We start from the raw sequence: 22,191 nt of genomic DNA, 5'->3' as shown, positions 1-22,191 counted from the left end.
ACAAAAATTAAAGCACCACAGTTAATATTTTAAACCCCAGTTGGGGAATGGACAGTGTGCGCGCATGCGGGTGGATGCACCGATGGACCCGAATTGGCCAGTGTCTTCCTGTGGCCCTGGGACACTGGGGTCACAGGCCCTGGGGTTTCTCACTGCAATTCATAACCCTAACCATAAGCCTAACCTAAACCCTAACCATAACCCGAAACGGAAATGCTGAGCCCTTGGTGGGGAAATAACCTGAAACAAGAATAAAAAGGCTGATAATTACCTGTCAGCGTGGCTGCTGCTCCATCTGCTCCTCCGGTCCACTTACCTGATATCTTGCACTCTCCTGCATCCATCTTCTCCATCACCCATGGAAAAATAAAAATTAAAGCACCACAGTTAATATTTTAAGCCCCAGTTGGGGAATGGACGGTGTGCGCACAAGCGGGTGGATGCACCGATGGACCCGAATTGGCCAGTGTCTTCCTGTGGCCCTGGGACGCTGGGGTCACGGGCCCTGGGGCTATTAACCGCAATTCATAACCCTAACCATAAGCCTAACCTAAACCCTAACCATAACCCGAAATGGAAATGCTGAGCCCTTGGTGGGGAAATAACCTGAAACAAGAATAAAAAGGCTGATAATTACCTGTCAGCGTGGCTGCTGCTCCATCTGCTCCTCCGGTCCACTTACCTGATATCTTGGACTATCCAGCATCCATCTTCTTCATCACCCATGGAAAAACAAAAATTAAAGCACCACAGTTAATAATTTAAGCCTCAGTTGGGGAATGGACGGTGTGCGCGCAAGCGGGTGGATGCGCCGATGGACCCGAATTGACCAGTGCTTACCTGTGGCCCTGGGACACTGGGGTCACAGGCCCTGGGGTTTCTCACCGCAATTCATAACCCTAACCATAAGCCTAACCTAAACCCTAACCATAACCCGAAACGGAAATGCTGAGCCCTTGGTGGGGAAATAACCTGAAACAAGAATAAAAAGGCTGATAATTACCTGTCTGCGTGGCTGCTGCTCCATCTGCTCCTCCGGTCCACTTACCTGATATCTTGGACTATCCTGCATCCATCTTCTTCATCACCCATGGAAAAACAAAAATTAAAGCACCACAGTTAATAATTTAAGCTTCAGTTGGGGAATGGACGGTGTGCGCGCAAGCGGGTGGATGCGCCGATGGACCCGAATTGACCAGTGCTTACCTGTGGCCCTGGGACACTGGGGTCACAGGCCCTGGGGTTTCTCACCGCAATTCATAACCCTAACCATAAGCCTAACCTAAACCCTAACCATAACCCGAAACTGAAATGCTGAGCCCTTGGTGGGGAAATAACCTGAAACAAGAATAAAAAGGCTGATAATTACCTGTCTGCGTGGCTGCTGCTCCATCTGCTCCTCCGGTCCACTTACCTGATATCTTGGACTATCCTGCATCCATCTTCTTCATCACCCATGGAAAAACAAAAATTAAAGCACCACAGTTAATAATTTAAGCCTCAGTTGGGGAATGGACGGTGTGTGCGCAAGCGGGTGGATGCGCCGATGGACCCGAATTGACCAGTGTCTTCCTGTGGCCCTGGGACGCTGGGGTCACAGGCTCTGGGGTTTCTCACCGCAATTCATAACCCTAACCATAAGCCTAACCTAAACCCTAACCATAACCCGAAACGGAAATGCTGAGCCCTTGGTGGGGAAATAACCTGAAACAAGAATAAAAAGGCTGATAATTACCTGTCAGCGTGGCTGCTGCTCCATCTGCTCCTCCGGTCCACTTACCTGATATCTTGGACTATCCTGCATCCATCTTCTTCATCACCCATGGAAAAACAAAAATTAAAGCACCACAGTTAATAATTTAAGCCTCAGTTGGGGAATGGACGGTGTGCGCACAAGCGGGTGGATGCACCGATGGACCCAAATTGGCCAGTGCCTTCCTGTGGCCCTGGGACGCTGGGGTCACAGGCTCTGGGGTTTCTCACCGCAATTCATAACCCTAACCATAAGCCTAACCTAAACCCTAACCATAACCCGAAATGGAAATGCTGAGCCCTTGGTGGGGAAATAACCTGAAACAAGAATAAAAAGGCTGATAATTACCTGTCAGCGTGGCTGCTGCTCCATCTGCTCCTCCGGTCCACTTACCTGATATCTTGGACAATCCTGCATCCATCTTCTTCATCACCCATGGAAAAACAAAAATTAAAGCACCACAGTTAATATTTTAAGCCCCAGTTGGGGAATGGACGGTGTGCGCACAAGCGGGTGGATGCACCGATGGACCCAAATTGGCCAGTGCCTTCCTGTGGCCCTGGGACGCTGGGGTCACAGGCTCTGGGGTTTCTCACCGCAATTCATAACCCTAACCATAAGCCTAACCTAAACCCTAACCATAACCCGAAACGGAAATGCTGAGCCCTTGGTGGGGAAATAACCTGAAACAAGAATAAAAAGGCTGATAATTACCTGTCAGCGTGGCTGCTGCTCCATCTGCTCCTCCGGTCCACTTACCTGATATCTTGCACTCTCCTGCATCCATCTTCTCCATCACCCATGGAAAAATAAAAATTAAAGCACCACAGTTAATATTTTAAGCCCCAGTTGGGGAATGGACAGTGTGCGCGCATGCGGGTGGATGCACCGATGGACCCGAATTGGCCAGTGTCTTCCTGTGGCCCTGGGACGCTGGGGTCACGGGCCCTGGGGCTATTAACCGCAATTCATAACCCTAACCATAAGCCTAACCTAAACCCTAACCATAACCCGAAATGGAAATGCTGAGCCCTTGGTGGGGAAATAACCTGAAACAAGAATAAAAAGGCTGATAATTACCTGTCAGCGTGGCTGCTGCTCCATCTGCTCCTCCGGTCCACTTACCTGATATCTTGGACAATCCTGCATCCATCTTCTTCATCACCCATGGAAAAACAAAAATTAAAGCACCACAGTTAATATTTTAAGCCCCAGTTGGGGAATGGACGGTGTGCGCACAAGCGGGTGGATGCACCGATGGACCCAAATTGGCCAGTGCCTTCCTGTGGCCCTGGGACGCTGGGGTCACAGGCTCTGGGGTTTCTCACCGCAATTCATAACCCTAACCATAAGCCTAACCTAAACCCTAACCATAACCCGAAACGGAAATGCTGAGCCCTTGGTGGGGAAATAACCTGAAACAAGAATAAAAAGGCTGATAATTACCTGTCAGCGTGGCTGCTGCTCCATCTGCTCCTCCGGTCCACTTACCTGATATCTTGCACTCTCCTGCATCCATCTTCTCCATCACCCATGGAAAAATAAAAATTAAAGCACCACAGTTAATATTTTAAGCCCCAGTTGGGGAATGGACAGTGTGCGCGCATGCGGGTGGATGCACCGATGGACCCGAATTGGCCAGTGTCTTCCTGTGGCCCTGGGACGCTGGGGTCACGGGCCCTGGGGCTATTAACCGCAATTCATAACCCTAACCATAAGCCTAACCTAAACCCTAACCATAACCCGAAACGGAAATGCTGAGCCCTTGGTGGGGAAATAACCTGAAACAAGAATAAAAAGGCTGATAATTACCTGTCAGCGTGGCTGCTGCTCCATCTGCTCCTCCGGTCCACTTACCTGATATCTTGGACTATCCTGCATCCATCTTCTTCATCACCCATGGAAAAACAAAAATTAAAGCACCACAGTTAATAATTTAAGCCTCAGTTGGGGAATGGACGGTGTGCGCGCAAGCGGGTGGATGCGCCGATGGACCCGAATTGGCCAGTGCCTTCCTGTGGCCCTGGGACGCTGGGGTCACAGGCTCTGGGGTTTCTCACCGCAATTCATAACCCTAACCATAAGCCTAACCTAAACCCTAACCATAACCCGAAATGGAAATGCTGAGCCCTTGGTGGGGAAATAACCTGAAACAAGAATAAAAAGGCTGATAATTACCTGTCAGCGTGGCTGCTGCTCCATCTGCTCCTCCGGTCCACTTACCTGATATCTTGGACTATCCTGCATCCATCTTCTTCATCACCCATGGAAAAACAAAAATTAAAGCACCACAGTTAATATTTTAAGCCCCAGTTGGGGAATGGACAGTGTGCGCGCATGCGGGTGGATGCACCGATGGACCCGAATTGGCCAGTGTCTTCCTGTGGCCCTGGGACACTGGGGTCACAGGCCCTGGGGTTTCTCACCGCAATTCATAACCCTAACCATAAGCCTAACCTAAACCCTAACCATAACCCGAAACGGAAATGCTGAGCCCTTGGTGGGGAAATAACCTGAAACAAGAATAAAAAGGCTGATAATTACCTGTCAGCGTGGCTGCTGCTCCATCTGCTCCTCCGGTCCACTTACCTGATATCTTGCACTCTCCTGCATCCATCTTCTCCATCACCCATGGAAAAATAAAAATTAAAGCACCACAGTTAATATTTTAAGCCCCAGTTGGGGAATGGACAGTGTGCGCGCATGCGGGTGGATGCACCGATGGACCCGAATTGGCCAGTGTCTTCCTGTGGCCCTGGGACGCTGGGGTCACGGGCCCTGGGGCTATTAACCGCAATTCATAACCCTAACCATAAGCCTAACCTAAACCCTAACCATAACCCGAAACGGAAATGCTGAGCCCTTGGTGGGGAAATAACCTGAAACAAGAATAAAAAGGCTGATAATTACCTGTCAGCGTGGCTGCTGCTCCATCTGCTCCTCCGGTCCACTTACCTGATATCTTGGACTATCCTGCATCCATCTTCTTCATCACCCATGGAAAAACAAAAATTAAAGCACCACAGTTAATAATTTAAGCCTCAGTTGCGGAATGGACGGTGTGCGCGCAAGCGGGTGGATGCGCCGATGGACCCGAATTGACCAGTGCTTACCTGTGGCCCTGGGACACTGGGGTCACAGGCCCTGGGGTTTCTCACCGCAATTCATAACCCTAACCATAAGCCTAACCTAAACCCTAACCATAACCCGAAACGGAAATGCTGAGCCCTTGGTGGGGAAATAACCTGAAACAAGAATAAAAAGGCTGATAATTACCTGTCAGCGTGGCTGCTGCTCCATCTGCTCCTCCGGTCCACTTACCTGATATCTTGGACTATCCTGCATCCATCTTCTTCATCACCCATGGAAAAACAAAAATTAAAGCACCACAGTTAATAATTTAAGCCTCAGTTGGGGAATGGACGGTGTGCGCGCAAGCGGGTGGATGCGCCGATGGACCCGAATTGGCCAGTGCCTTCCTGTGGCCCTGGGACGCTGGGGTCACAGGCTCTGGGGTTTCTCACCGCAATTCATAACCCTAACCATAAGCCTAACCTAAACCCTAACCATAACCCGAAATGGAAATGCTGAGCCCTTGGTGGGGAAATAACCTGAAACAAGAATAAAAAGGCTGATAATTACCTGTCAGCGTGGCTGCTGCTCCATCTGCTCCTCCGGTCCACTTACCTGATATCTTGGACTATCCTGCATCCATCTTCTTCATCACCCATGGAAAAACAAAAATTAAAGCACCACAGTTAATATTTTAAGCCCCAGTTGGGGAATGGACGGTGTGCACACAAGCGGGTGGATGCACCGATGGACCCAAATTGGCCAGTGCCTTCCTGTGGCCCTGGGACGCTGGGGTCACAGGCTCTGGGGTTTCTCACCGCAATTCATAACCCTAACCATAAGCCTAACCTAAACCCTAACCATAACCCGAAACGGAAATGCTGAGCCCTTGGTGGGGAAATAACCTGAAACAAGAATAAAAAGGCTGATAATTACCTGTCAGCGTGGCTGCTGCTCCATCTGCTCCTCCGGTCCACTTACCTGATATCTTGGACTATCCTGCATCCATCTTCTTCATCACCCATGGAAAAACAAAAATTAAAGCACCACAGTTAATATTTTAAGCCCCAGTTGGGGAATGGACGGTGTGCGCACAAGCGGGTGGATGCACCGATGGACCCAAATTGGCCAGTGCCTTCCTGTGGCCCTGGGACGCTGGGGTCACAGGCTCTGGGGTTTCTCACCGCAATTCATAACCCTAACCATAAGCCTAACCTAAACCCTAACCATAACCCGAAACGGAAATGCTGAGCCCTTGGTGGGGAAATAACCTGAAACAAGAATAAAAAGGCTGATAATTACCTGTCAGCGTGGCTGCTGCTCCATCTGCTCCTCCGGTCCACTTACCTGATATCTTGCACTCTCCTGCATCCATCTTCTCCATCACCCATGGAAAAATAAAAATTAAAGCACCACAGTTAATATTTTAAGCCCCAGTTGGGGAATGGACAGTGTGCGCGCATGCGGGTGGATGCACCGATGGACCCGAATTGGCCAGTGTCTTCCTGTGGCCCTGGGACGCTGGGGTCACGGGCCCTGGGGCTATTAACCGCAATTCATAACCCTAACCATAAGCCTAACCTAAACCCTAACCATAACCCGAAACGGAAATGCTGAGCCCTTGGTGGGGAAATAACCTGAAACAAGAATAAAAAGGCTGATAATTACCTGTCAGCGTGGCTGCTGCTCCATCTGCTCCTCCGGTCCACTTACCTGATATCTTGGACTATCCTGCATCCATCTTCTTCATCACCCATGGAAAAACAAAAATTAAAGCACCACAGTTAATATTTTAAGCCCCAGTTGGGGAATGGACGGTGTGCGCACAAGTGGGTGGATGCACCGATGGACCCAAATTGGCCAGTGCCTTCCTGTGGCCCTGGGACGCTGGGGTCACAGGCTCTGGGGTTTCTCACCGCAATTCATAACCCTAACCATAAGCCTAACCTAAACCCTAACCATAACCCGAAATGGAAATGCTGAGCCCTTGGTGGGGAAATAACCTGAAACAAGAATAAAAAGGCTGATAATTACCTGTCAGCGTGGCTGCTGCTCCATCTGCTCCTCCGGTCCACTTACCTGATATCTTGGACTCTCCTGCATCCATCTTCTCCATCACCCATGGAAAAATAAAAATTAAAGCACCACAGTTAATATTTTAAGCCCCAGTTGGGGAATGGACAGTGTGCGCGCATGCGGTTGGATGCACCGATGGACCCGAATTGGCCAGTGCCTTCCTGTGGCCCTGGGACGCTGGGGTCACAGGCTCTGGGGTTTCTCACCGCAATTCATAACCCTAACCATAAGCCTAACCTAAACCCTAACCATAACCCGAAATGGAAATGCTGAGCCCTTGGTGGGGAAATAACCTGAAACAAGAATAAAAAGGCTGATAATTACCTGTCAGCGTGGCTGCTGCTCCATCTGCTCCTCCGGTCCACTTACCTGATATCTTGGACTATCCTGCATCCATCTTCATCACCCATGGAAAAACAAAAATTAAAGCACCACAGTTAATAATTTAAGCCTCAGTTGGGGAATGGACGGTGTGCGCGCAAGCGGGTGGATGCGCCGATGGACCCAAATTGGCCAGTGCCTTCCTGTGGCCCTGGGACGCTGGGGTCACAGGCTCTGGGGTTTCTCACCGCAATTCATAACCCTAACCATAAGCCTAACCTAAACCCTAACCATAACCCGAAATGGAAATGCTGAGCCCTTGGTGGGGAAATAACCTGAAACAAGAATAAAAAGGCTGATAATTACCTGTCAGCGTGGCTGCTGCTCCATCTGCTCCTCCGGTCCACTTACCTGATATCTTGGACTCTCCTGCATCCATCTTCTCCATCACCCATGGAAAAATAAAAATTAAAGCACCACAGTTAATATTTTAAGCCCCAGTTGGGGAATGGACAGTGTGCGCGCATGCGGTTGGATGCACCGATGGACCCGAATTGGCCAGTGCCTTCCTGTGGCCCTGGGACGCTGGGGTCACAGGCTCTGGGGTTTCTCACCGCAATTCATAACCCTAACCTAAACCCTAACCATAACCCGAAATGGAAATGCTGAGCCCTTGGTGGGGAAATAACCTGAAACAAGAATAAAAAGGCTGATAATTACCTGTCAGCGTGGCTGCTGCTCCATCTGCTCCTCCGGTCCACTTACCTGATATCTTGGACTATCCTGCATCCATCTTCTTCATCACCCATGGAAAAACAAAAATTAAAGCACCACAGTTAATAATTTAAGCCTCAGTTGGGGAATGGACGGTGTGCGCGCAAGCGGGTGGATGCGCCGATGGACCCGAATTGACCAGTGCTTACCTGTGGCCCTGGGACACTGGGGTCACAGGCCCTGGGGTTTCTCACCGCAATTCATAACCCTAACCATAAGCCTAACCTAAACCCTAACCATAACCCGAAACGGAAATGCTGAGCCCTTGGTGGGGAAATAACCTGAAACAAGAATAAAAAGGCTGATAATTACCTGTCAGCGTGGCTGCTGCTCCATCTGCTCCTCCGGTCCACTTACCTGATATCTTGGACTCTCCTGCATCCATCTTCTCCATCACCCATGGAAAAATAAAAATTAAAGCACCACAGTTAATATTTTAAGCCCCAGTTGGGGAATGGACAGTGTGCGCGCATGCGGGTGGATGCACCGATGGACCCGAATTGGCCAGTGTCTTCCTGTGGCCCTGGGACGCTGGGGTCACGGGCCCTGGGGCTATTAACCGCAATTCATAACCCTAACCATAAGCCTAACCTAAACCCTAACCATAACCCGAAACGGAAATGCTGAGCCCTTGGTGGGGAAATAACCTGAAACAAGAATAAAAAGGCTGATAATTACCTGTCAGCGTGGCTGCTGCTCCATCTGCTCCTCCGGTCCACTTACCTGATATCTTGGACTATCCTGCATCCATCTTCTTCATCACCCATGGAAAAACAAAAATTAAAGCACCACAGTTAATAATTTAAGCCTCAGTTGGGGAATGGACGGTGTGCGCGCAAGCGGGTGGATGCGCCGATGGACCCGAATTGACCAGTGCTTACCTGTGGCCCTGGGACACTGGGGTCACAGGCCCTGGGGTTTCTCACCGCAATTCATAACCCTAACCATAAGCCTAACCTAAACCCTAACCATAACCCGAAACGGAAATGCTGAGCCCTTGGTGGGGAAATAACCTGAAACAAGAATAAAAAGGCTGATAATTACCTATCTGCGTGGCTGCTGCTCCATCTGCTCCTCCGGTCCACTTACCTGATATCTTGGACTATCCTGCATCCATCTTCTTCATCACCCATGGAAAAACAAAAATTAAAGCACCACAGTTAATAATTTAAGCCTCAGTTGGGGAATGGACGGTGTGCGCGCAAGCGGGTGGATGCGCCGATGGACCCGAATTGACCAGTGCTTACCTGTGGCCCTGGGACACTGGGGTCACAGGCCCTGGGGTTTCTCACCGCAATTCATAACCCTAACCATAAGCCTAACCTAAACCCTAACCATAACCCGAAACGGAAATACTGAGCCCTTGGTGGGGAACAGTGGTGGAGGAAGTACTGAAGCTTAGTACTTAAGTAAAAGTACAAGTATCCCACAAAATATGTACTCAAGTAAAAGTAGAAGTGCTACATCAACAATCTTACTTAAGTGAAAGTACTAAGTACTTACTTTTAAATTTACTTTAAAGTATTTCTTTAAGTAAAAGTACTCACACAATGGTTTGTCTCAACGTCTGGGGTGTGCCATTTTGTAAAAGAATAGTAGATATACTGACTTACGCCCCTACCAATGTCATTGCTCGTAATAATTACAAGCAACTATACAGTATATGTGTATTGTAAGGTTTTGTGTGCTTATTGTGCATGCACTCTGCAATACTGTGTGTACCCTAACTTAGAATTATGTGGATGACAAGTTATCTACTAGGTATTACCCACTAATATACCATTAAGATAAACCAATCAGGACATGATATATCTTTAAATCATTTATGTACTTGCAAAACTATTCAACACATCTGTTAAGAGCAGTAAAAGGGAAACACAACAGTAACCAAACACTAGTGGTGGGGTGGCGACATGTTGAATGTCTCGTCTTCTTGAAATCAAGGCAGTCTACCAGCTCTTGCTGCCAATTGACGCGCGCTCTGCCATCATTGGAACTAATTAAGTCACCTGATTGGTAGGAAATGGCAAACAACGCCAGAACGCAATAGGCTATTTTTTCATGCAAGATTTTGAGGAAATTGTGTTCATAAAATGTAAGGACTAACGGCATAAATTGTAGAAATGTAGTGGAGTAGAAAGTACAGATAATTGCCGCAAAATGTAATGGAGTAAAATAAAAAGTATGCCTTATTATTTTTACTTAAGTAAAGTACAGATACGTAAAAATGTACTTAAGTACAGTAACGAAGTACAAATACTTTGTTACATTCCACCACTGCCAATGTCTGAATGTCATTGATTGGTTGCATTTGAAGGGCTCCAAAGGCGAAATAATAATAATGCTGCATTATGGAATCTTACGTTGTGTGTCATGGATACTACTCGCTCCAAATCTCCCGACCACTATGTTGATCTGAGACAGCAAGACAGAGGGATCCGAGACCAAGACAATAGACCGTCGAGACCGAAGATCAAGACAGCATAAAAGACCGGTCTCGAGACATCAAACTCTAGCAAATGCACATACAAATATTCATATGACATAATAAATAAATTTTCATTTTAATAGTTAAACACCTTCTAAAACAACAACCCGGTAGGAAGATAGTGATACACATTATATTCATATTACACAATAAATACCTTCCACCCGACACATGAGACACCTTCAACTCATCTTAAATTTCTGTATGCATCTCGCCGTTAACAACATACCTGCTTTTTTATACTACCAGCGTCCTTTCATATTTAAACCGGAGCAAAAATTGCCAACAATTACACTGCTGTCGCTCAACTTATGCCTTAAGAGAACCGCTACAACCATGGGCGTAAATCCCGGGGGGGACGGAGGGGACATGTCCCCCCCTATCCGAGGGTTGTCCCCCCCCAAAAAAAAAACAATATAAAAAAAAAATCGCACTATCTATTGTGAAAAATATATGTATGTATATCTAAAATAATTCTGTAAGTAGAAAAAAAAACAAACGCAAAAAATGCATTTAGAAACAGTTAAGTTCCCCCTCCCCTTCCTCACAGTGGTTTGGCCAACTGCCTGCTTTCCCAGTTCACCTCAGCTACACGCACGAGTCAGGTGTGTGGCTCAATTAATGTTGAACTCCAGTAAGTAGGGTATTTTATTCACTTTAAATAAAGCGATTCTCTTTAATGTAGTTGATGCAGACTCATTCATAAATTAGTTGCGGCAAAAATGCTGATTACCGATGTAATTTTCCATGAATCTGCTATATTAGCGATTAAAATATTACTTATCTAGTTAACGTTAGCTTGTTTACAATAGCTTGTTGCATAGTGCACTGCAACTAACACGCCAAAGCCGTTTCCCATGCATTGTTTTATTTGTGACGACTTGGCATAATGTTAACTTAACATTAACGGCCACAATTAGCATATTGTTTAGCTGTGCATTTACTAAATGAGCACTGTGCTACGTCCGAACTGACCCCACTGTATTTTTTTGTATAATCAATTTCTATTATGCATTTAAAGTCATGTTTAAATTTTATTGTATGTTGATGGCTTGACTGTAAACAACATAACAAACAATGCAATAAATAGTTTTGAAGAAAAATCTGCTTTGTCATTGAACCTGAGAAAACCTTTGAAAATAACCATAATGACGCAGTCTCCATGCTACAATGATAATGATAGAAGCAAAGTTTTTCATTGTGGGGACATATCTTCATAAGTACAATTTGACTGTATTATTTGTGTCCCCTTCAAAAATTGCTCATGAGAAATTTTATATTTATTGTCCCCCCCTACTGTTAAATGAAATTTACGCCCATGGCTACAACCACCAGTTATCAGCCACAACTGCAGATTTCACCGGCAGCAACAGTAAACCTCACAATATAAAAATAAAATCCTCTTCTTACCGTCTGCCTTTCCAGTCTCTGATGTTGTTCTTCTGCACAATCTCCCAGAACGGCGAAACAGTCCAACCTACAAGCCGGCTTCTTATACGCGCCTCCAAACTCCAATTAGGTGAGAACCTACTTCCTGCTACGTCGCATGCGTGACGTCACAAGCGATACCACACCCATTAGATCGTAATAGCCTACGTTGTTTGACTGAACAGTGCTGCTGCTGACCATGTCCATCCTTTTATGGCCACAGCCTACCTGAGTGCTGCTGCTGACCATGTCCATCACTTTATGACCACAGTATACCTGAGTGCTGCTGCTGACCGTGTCCATCCCTTTATGATCACAGCCTACCTGAGTGCTGCTGCTGACCGTGTCCATCCCTTTATGACCGCAGCCTACCTGAGTGCTGCTGCTGACCGTGTCCATCCCTTTATGACCGCAGCCTACCTGAGTGCTGCTGCTGACCATGTCCATCACATTATGACCAGTCTACCTGAGTGCTGCTGCTGACCATGTCCATCCCATTATGATCACAGCCTACCTGAGTGCTGCTGCTGACCATGTCCATCCCATTATGATCACAGCCTACCTGAGTGCTGCTGCTGACCGTGTCCATCACTTTATGACCGCAGCCTACCTGAGTGCTGCTGCTGACCGTGTCCATCCCTTTATGATCACAGCCTACCTGAGTGCTGCTGCTGACCATGTCCATCACATTATGACCGCAGCCTACCTGAGTGCTGCTGCTGACCATGTCCATCCCTTTATGACCGCAGCCTACCTGAGTGCTGCTGCTGACCGTGTCCATCCCTTTATGACCAGTCTACCTGAGTGCTGCTGCTGACCGTGTCCATCCCTTTATGACCACAGCCTACCTGAGTGCTGCTGCTGACCGTGTCCATCACTTTATGACCACAGTCTACCTGAGTGCTGCTGCTGACCATGTCCATCCCTTTATGATCACAGCCTACCTGAGTGCTGCTGCTGACCATGTCCATCACTTTATGACCAGTCTACCTGAGTGCTGCTGCTGACCGTGTCCATCCCTTTATGACCACAGCCTACCTGAGTGCTGCTGCTGACCGTGTCCATCACTTTATGACCACAGTCTACCTCAGTGCTGCTGCTGACCGTGTCCATCCCTTTATGATCACAGCCTACCTGAGTGCTGCTGCTGACCGTGTCCATCCCTTTATGATCACAGCCTACCTGAGTGCTGCTGCTGACCGTGTCCATCACTTTATGACCACAGCCTACCTGAGTGCTGCTGCTGACCGTGTCCATCACTTTATGACCACAGCCTACCTGAGTGCTGCTGCTGACCGTGTCCATCCCTTTATGATCACAGCCTACCTGAGTGCTGCTGCTGACCATGTCCATCACTTTATGACCACAGTCTACCTCAGTGCTGCTGCTGACCGTGTCCATCCCTTTATGATCACAGCCTACCTGAGTGCTGCTGCTGACCGTGTCCATCCCTTTATGATCACAGCCTACCTGAGTGCTGCTGCTGACCGTGTCCATCCCTTTATGATCACAGCCTACCTGAGTGCTGCTGCTGACCATGTCCATCACATTATGACCGCAGCCTACCTCAGTGCTGCTGCTGACTGTGTCCATCCCTTTATGATCGCAGCCTACCTGAGTGCTGCTGCTGACCGTGTCCATCCCTTTATGATCACAGCCTACCTGAGTGCTGCTGCTGACCATGTCCATCACTTTATGACCACAGTCTACCTCAGTGCTGCTGCTGACCGTGTCCATCCCTTTATGATCGCAGCCTACCTGAGTGCTGCTGCTGACCATGTCCATCACTTTATGACCACAGTCTACCTCAGTGCTGCTGCTGACCGTGTCCATCCCTTTATGATCGCAGCCTACCTGAATGCTGCTGCTGACCGTGTCCATCCCTTTATGATCGCAGCCTACCTGAGTGCTGCTGCTGACCATGTCCATCACTTTATGACCGCAGCCTACCTCAGTGCTGCTGCTGACCGTGTCCATCCCTTTATGATCGCAGCCTACCTCAGTGCTGCTGCTGACCGTGTCCATCCCTTTATGATCACAGCCTACCTGAGTGCTGCTGCTGACCATGTCCATCACATTATGACCGCAGCCTACCTGAGTGCTGCTGCTGACCATGTCCATCACATTATGACCACAGCCTGCCTGAGTGCTGCTGCTGACCATCTCCATCACATTATGACCGCAGCCTACCTGAGTGCTGCTGCTGACCGTGTCCATCACTTTATGATCACAGCCTACCTGAGTGCTGCTGCTGACCATGTCCATCACATTATGACCGCAGCCTACCTGAGTGCTGCCGCTGACCGTGTCCATCCCTTTATGATCACAGCCTACCTGAGTGCTGCTGCTGACCATGTCCATCACATTATGACCGCAGCCTACCTGAGTGCTGCTGCTGACCGTGTCCATCCCTTTATGATCACAGCCTACCTGAGTGCTGCTGCTGACCATGTCCATCACATTATGACCACAGCCTGCCTGAGTGCTGCTGCTGACCATCTCCATCACATTATGACCGCAGCCTACCTCAGTGCTGCTGCTGACCGTGTCCATCCCTTTATGATCGCAGCCTACCTCAGTGCTGCTGCTGACCGTGTCCATCCCTTTATGATCACAGTCTACCTGAGTGCTGCCGCTGACCGTGTCCATCCCTTTATGACCGCAGCCTACCTGAGTGCTGCTGCTGACCGTGTCCATCCCTTTATGACCACAGCCTACCTGAGTGCAGCCGCTGTCCGTGTCCATCCCTTTATGACCACAGTCTACCTGAGTGCTGCTGCTGACCGTGTCCATCCCTTTATGATCACAGCCTACCTGAGTGCTGCTGCTGACCATGTCCATCACTTTATGACCGCAGCCTACCTCAGTGCTGCTGCTGACCGTGTCCATCCCTTTATGATCGCAGCCTACCTCAGTGCTGCTGCTGACCGTGTCCATCACTTTATGACCACAGTCTACCTGAGTGCTGCTGCTGACCGTGTCCATCCCTTTATGATCACAGCCTACCTGAGTGCTGCTGCTGACCGTGTCCATCCCTTTATGATCGCAGCCTACCTCAGTGCTGCTGCTGACCGTGTCCATCCCTTTATGATCGCAGCCTACCTCAGTGCTGCTGCTGACCGTGTCCATCCCTTTATGATCACAGCCTACCTGAGTGCTGCTGCTGACCGTGTCCATCACTTTATGACCACAGCCTACCTGAGTGCTGCTGCTGACCGTGTCCATCACTTTATGACCACAGCCTACCTGAGTGCTGCTGCTGACCATGTCCATCCCTTTATGACCACAGTCTACATGAGTGCTGCTGCTGACCATGTCCATCCCTTTATGACCACAGTCTACCTGAGTGCTGCCGCTGACCATGTCCATCACTTTATGACCACAGTCTACCTGAGTGCTGCTGCTGACTGTGTCCATCCCTTTATGACCAGTCTACCTGAGTGCTGCTGCTGACCGTGTTCATCCCTTTATGACCAGTCTACCTGAGTGCTGCCGCTGACCGTGTTCATCCCTTTATGACCAGTCTACCTGAGTGCTGCTGCTGACCGTGTCCATCCCTTTATGACCAGTCTACCTGAGTGCTGCTGCTGACCGTGTTCATCCCTTTATGACCAGTCTACCTGAGTGCTGCCGCTGACCGTGTTCATCCCTTTATGACCAGTCTACCTGAGTGCTGCTCCTGACCATGTCCATCTCTTTATGACCACACCCGAGTGCTTGTCAAGTTGTCCCTTTTTCTTTTGTGCAATTTCCCCAACTTGAAAGGAATAACAACATCCACTTGGAGGTATAACTGGATTCCACTCGACAGACTAGGCAAACCCACTATTTCTTTTATCCTTATTTTCCTTTTATTTGGATCTCAGCAAGGTAACCAATGTTGCCACCAGATAAAATAGTCAGGTAGAAAACCTTTAAGCAAACAAGAAAAGAAATAGACCCCAAATTATTACATACATATAAACATAACAAATGGACAAATTAATATGCAAATACGCAAATGCACATACAAATACAAATATTCACTTTACATATTCAATAAATTATTTCATTTTAATAGTTAAACACCTTCTAAAACAACATCCCGGTAGGAAGATATTGATACACATTATATTCATTTTACACAATAAATACCTTCCACCCGACACAGCCTAAGCCTGAGCCTGCTAGTGTAACAACCATCTCCCCCCCCCACCTCCCAGCAGCCTCAACAGCAGCAAGCACCAATGCAGCAACAGCAGCTGGCTGGACTGAGTGAGCAACATGCATTTTTCAAAAGTGAGCAAGCCAAGAGCATTACCTTGTCCTTCTCCTCCAAGATGCACCGCATGCGACGCATGGGTTCTACCTCCCGCAAGGGCCGAGTGTGCTGCAACGCATACGGCAAGACCTTCTATGACAAGGGCACCCTGAAGATCCACTACAATGCTGTGCACCTGAAGATCAAGCACCACTGCACTATCGAGGGCTGCAACATGGTGTTCAGCTTCCTGCGCAGCCGCAACCGGCACAGCGCCAACCCTAACCCCCGACTACACATGCCCATGCTGAGGAACAACCGTGACAAGGACCTCATCCGCTCCAGCGTTGGCTCTGGCACATCTGTCATCTCCAGCACCAAAAGCAGTTTGACTCTGACCAGCCCGGGACGGCCACCTCTTGGCTTCACTACCCCACCGCTCGATCCCATGCTGCAGTCTCCCCTGCAAAGTTCTCTGATCTTCCCATCCTTGAAATCAGTCCAGCCAGTACAACCGGTACCCCCATTCTATCGTGCTCTGTTGTCCCCTGGGGATCTTGTCAGTTCACCGGTCTCCCTGCCCACCAGCTCCATACTCCCTCCGGCCTCTAACAACACGTCTCTCATCGAGCAGCAGGCCTCGGCCCCTGGCTCCCACAATTCTCTAGTGGCCGAGGCAGGGCTTGTCAGCCACAAGCTGCCTGGTACTGGCATCCAGGAACATTCTGTTGACCCCAAGAAGAAGCCACGCAAATCCAGTATGCCAGTGAAAATTGAGAAGGAGGTCATCAACGTGGCTGATGTGTTCGACGACAAAGAGGAGGAGGAGGATGAGGAAGGGGGCAGGGTCCTGAATGGAATGCCTAGCACCCAAGGATGCCACCATCCACATTCCCACCTTTACAACAACAGCAACCACAGTGGGGGCAGCAGCCAAGCATCTCCCAGCCGGGATGAGGTGAGCCCTGGGCTGGCACTGAGGAGCATTCTCCAGCTGGAGCAGGATGAAGCTCGGACTACCAGTGAGAGGTGGAGGGGGCCAGCGAAGGGGAGGGTGACTCAAACAGGGCAGACTGGGTGAGGGGTGGTGCCAGGGAGCGGTTCCCAGAGCTGCCGGGCCAGGGGGTCGACCCGAGTGCTGTCCTGTGCCACAAACCATACAGCTGCAAGGGCACTCACTTCAAGACAGTACATCTGCGCCAGATGCAGCGCTGCAAGGTTCCGGGCTGCAGCCTCACATTCTCCTCGACGCGGAGCTGCAACCAGCAGAGCAGAACCCCAGCCTGCGCCGGCACGTGGCCGAATGACTGCCCCCCACCCCCAGGCCTCTTACTTTCACTCTGTACTTGTGGAAGTCTCTAGAGACGCTTGGATGGGTAGCTCTGCTGCTGCGTCCCTGTGGCCCCAACGCGTCCTGTCACTTCCATGGAAACCCTCGTCCATCTCCAAAGAAACTGTTCGGACTCTTTTGTGACTGTTGCTCGCAGAAATGGTAGTAATAAGAAGAGAGCCTTCTCGGTGTATTATTAGTGTAATAATAGCTTTTAAATGACCCATTAACAGAGCATGACAGCCTCATCTGTAAATAACATCCCAGAGGGTTCTTCATGTAAAAAATGTACTGAGGGTGTCAGTGCCCATGCTTGTTTCATTTCATGGCACCTCCAGCTCTCAGACTGAAGGAAAATGTAGCCTCTAGCTCATTTGATTTCTTTATTTTCACTTTGATGCACACTTCAGACTAAAAAAAAAGAAGCTCAAATTCTTTTATAAATGTACCAATGCAGAAAAGGCCTGCATGCTTTTGGCTTCTGAACATATGAACATTTGTATGTTGACCCAGTCTTGCACTTTTCAAGTCTACAAGGGGATGTGTAATATTTTGTGTGTCTTGAAGTCACCTGCCTCTAAGGCGTTTTAAGAAAATGCTGAAATGCTTGTGGGTCCCAGATACAGAGAATGTGTGGCTCCTGAGCTGATGACCTGATTTTCTGCTTTCCATTTGAAACAACTATTGAGTCTTAGCGCAATAGCAGATAAGCAGAGTAATATTAATCTCTGCTTTTAGCTCTCATAAGAGCAGCCCAAGTGCTGTTCAAGGTATTGTTCAGAGAGAGATCTCTGAAGTGTTCCCAGGGAGTGATCTCTGAGGTATCATCCAGAGTGTGAAATCCAAGCTTAGTTGTTACTTCATTAATGATCCCTCCAGAAGTTGACAAGATTTCTGTATCTCTATATTATTTACATTTTAATGCTTCATTTAAGGTGATTCAGGTGCTTTCTGAAAACTGCATAAATCAAGCATGTATTTGAACTTAACTGTGATGAAAAACAACTGAAGTGTTTTCATATTTCAGGCTGGAGACACAAGCGTAAGGCACGAGTTTTAAGTTTGCTCTCCAGAAAATCTGGCCACAAGTCACTTTGGGTCCTCACTTAGTGTTCTGATGTGCTGTACCGTCACTAGTGGTGCATAAGTATGGGTAGCCACTGGAGACAAACTTCACCAGATCATTCAGCGTTTGGATATACGTTGTATCTGTATGAATTTTGGTGTCGGACTGCAGCAGTAACTTGATGCCAGTCATTATCATGGCCACCTGCTTGCTGCGTATGAAGGTGTAGGTGCCGCATGAGGCTGCTGCAGTGGCGTCCCCGCTGTTATGAGTGCAGTTGTGCAAAGTGGAAATGAAGCCCAGCCCCCCCCACATATAATACTCCTGTCTTATGAAATAAAACGATTCTTATAAAAACCAGGGGCAGTGATCATGGCAATCATAGGAGGCAGTCATATGATCATGTCAGTCATAGGAGGCAGTAATGTGATCATACCAAAGGAGGCAGTTACACAATCGAGCCAGTCACATGATCACACCACTCTCTGGAGGCAGTCACATGATCATTCCAAACATTGGAAGCAGTCATATGATCGCACCAAACACAGGAGGCAGTTGTGCAATCATGCCATTCAAAGGAGGCAGTCATATGATCACAGGAGGCAGTCACATGATCACACCACTCTCTGGAGGCACTCACATGATCATTGGAAGCAGTCATATGATTGCACCAAACACAAGAGGCAGTTGTGCAATCATGCCATTCAAAGGAGACAGTCATATGACCACAGGAGGCAGTCACATGATCATGCCAATCACAACAGGGAGTCACATGATCGCGCCAAACACAGGAGGCAGTTGTGCAATCATGCCATTCACAGGAGGCAGTCATATGATCACAGGAGGCAGTCACATGATCATGCCAATCACAACAGGCAGTCACATGAGCACACCAATCACAGGAAGTATTCACAAATCAAGCCAGTTCCAGGAGGCAGTGACATGAACATGCTAACCACAGAGCTGACACTGAAAAGACTCCCTGTCAAATATTTATTTAAAGGATTGAGGACACCAACAGTGATTCTACTTTAAACTTTAATTCGCTTACTTTAATTAAAGTGTGGTAGAAAAATGATAAATCAACCTCTCTGATAACACATTGACGTATTGTCCCTGAATCACTGCAAATACATGGTTAACATATGATTAGTATGATTACTTATGCGATCAATTGCGTAACATATTATATATTGTCTACTACAACTACTTTATTAAGCTATAACTCTCTGTGCACCAGTTGGGGCGGCTTCGAGTCTCTTCCTGCAAGTGGTTTCTCCCCCCCTTTGCTCCACTGTCTGCCTCTCCAAGGTCCGAGCTTCTGCGGAGCCAACTGCAGGCAGCTATCACAAAGCGAGGTCACACAGTATTCAAAACAATCTCTTCTTGCCTAAGGCCTAAAACATAACAGACCCAATATGCCTCCCCTCCCGGGCATACTAATGTCCAATTTTACTTCCACACTCCCCCCTTTTGAACACGCGAAATCCGCACTGTTCACACAGAATCAGAGTCCACAGTGTAGTAATACTCCGGACAAAAGCGCAGCGGGGCGATGGGCGCTGGCGGCGGTTGGATGGACCACGAGTCACCAGCAGAGTTGGCGTTGCTGGTCATATTGATGACAACCTGGGGCTGTGGCCCTCATTCATGCATGCCAAATTTCAGATTTCAGACCCCTGATTCGTACAGGTCGGCAGTGACGCCCCCTCATGTTCATTTGAGGCCTAGTGTTTAATTAATGACTTGCATTGCCAACCTCAGCAAATTTTCTTTCATACGTGCTGCACTCATAAGATTTTTCATTTATGAATGTTTAATTTAATTTCTATATACTTCATAAAAACAATAACATATGTGCATATATATGCATTCACACACACATAATCATATATATATATATTTAATTTTTTTTCCTTCACGATTAAAGATATTTATCTATCTATCTGTATAAATACACTCACCTAAAGGATTATTAGGAACACCATACTAATACGGTGTTTGACCCCCTTTCGCCTTCAGAACTGCCTTAAATCTACGTGGCATTGATTCAACAAGGTGCTGAAAGCATTCTTTAGAAATGTTGGCCCATATTGATAGGATAGCATCTTGCAGTTCATGGAGATTTGTGGGATGCACATCTATGGCACGAAGCTCCCGTTCCATCACATCCCAAAGATGCTCTATTGGGTTGAGATCTGATGACTGTGGGGGCCATTTTAGTACAGTGAACTCATTGTCATGTTCAAGAAACCAATTTGAAATGATTCGAGCTTTGTGACATGGTGCATTATCCTGCTGGAAGTAGCCATCAGAGGATGGGTACATGGTGGTCATAAAGGGATGGACATGGTCAGAAACAATGCTCCGGTAGGCCGTGGCATTTAAACGATGCCCAATTGGCACTAAGGGGCCTAAAGTGTGTCAAGAAAACATCCCCCACACCATTACACCACCACCACCAGCCTGCACAGTGGTAACAAGGCATGATGGATCCATGTTCTCATTCTGTCTCTGACTCTACCATTTGAATGTCTCAAGAGAAATCGAGACTCATCAGACCAGGCAACATTTTTACAGTCTTCAACTGTCCAATTTTGGTGAGCTCATGCAAATTGTAGCCTCTTTTTCCTATTTGTAGTGGAGATGAGTGGTACCCGGTGGGGTCTTCTGCTGTTGTAGCCCATCCGCCTCAAGGTTGTGCGTGTTGTGGCTTCACAAATGCTTTGCTGCATACCTCGGTTGTAACGAGTGGTTATTTCAGTCAAAGTTGCTCTTCTATCAGCTTGAATCAGTCGGCCCAGTCTCCTCTGACCTCTAGCATCAACAAGGCATTTTCGCCAACAGGACTGCCGCATACTGGATGTTTTTCCCTTTGCACACCATTCTTTGTAAACCCTAGAAATGGTTGTGCGTGAAAATCCCAGTAACTGAGCAGATTGTGAAATACTCAGACCGGCCCGTCTGGCACCAACAACCATGCCACGCTCAAAATTGCTTAAATCACCTTTCTTTCCCATTCTGACATTCAGTTTGGAGTTCAGGAGATTGTCTTGACCAGGACCACACCCCTAAATGCATTGAAGCAACTGCCATGTGATTGGTTGATTAGATAATTGCATTAATGAGAAATTGAACAGGTGTTCCTAATAATCCTTTAGGTGAGTGTATATCATGTTCATAAATAACATACACATTTCTTCATTATTATTAAAAGTTATGCTGTGTATGCCTGACACATGAACATTTAGCTCTACAACAAAGCTTTTACATCAAAGTTAAACAGTAACACAGTTGGTAACTTTGTGTAGGACATTAAATACCAATTCATTACAACTTTTCACATGGGTTTACCAAATACAGTATGTAATATCCTCTCCAAGGCAACCTTCTCTCTGGAATTTACTTAAGAAGTATGGCAGCAAGGAACTGTTTTCATTACATAATTATATATTAATAACAAACATAATTGTATAATGTTTGTTATTAATGTATATTACAGCTGTTAAGCAATGTTATGATGTAAAGGTATACATGCATGATGTTTATGAATGATTTCTGAATACTTAATTCATTATGAAGTTGTACTAAATGTTTTATGAATGCAATATAAAAGCATTATGAAGGTTACCATTTATTTACA

Source organism: Paramormyrops kingsleyae, chromosome 9, assembly GCF_048594095.1.
Source record: "Paramormyrops kingsleyae isolate MSU_618 chromosome 9, PKINGS_0.4, whole genome shotgun sequence".
NCBI lineage: Eukaryota > Metazoa > Chordata > Actinopteri > Osteoglossiformes > Mormyridae > Paramormyrops > Paramormyrops kingsleyae.
The sequence above is the reverse complement of the archived record's forward strand: the minus strand, read 5'-3'. Positions refer to the sequence as shown.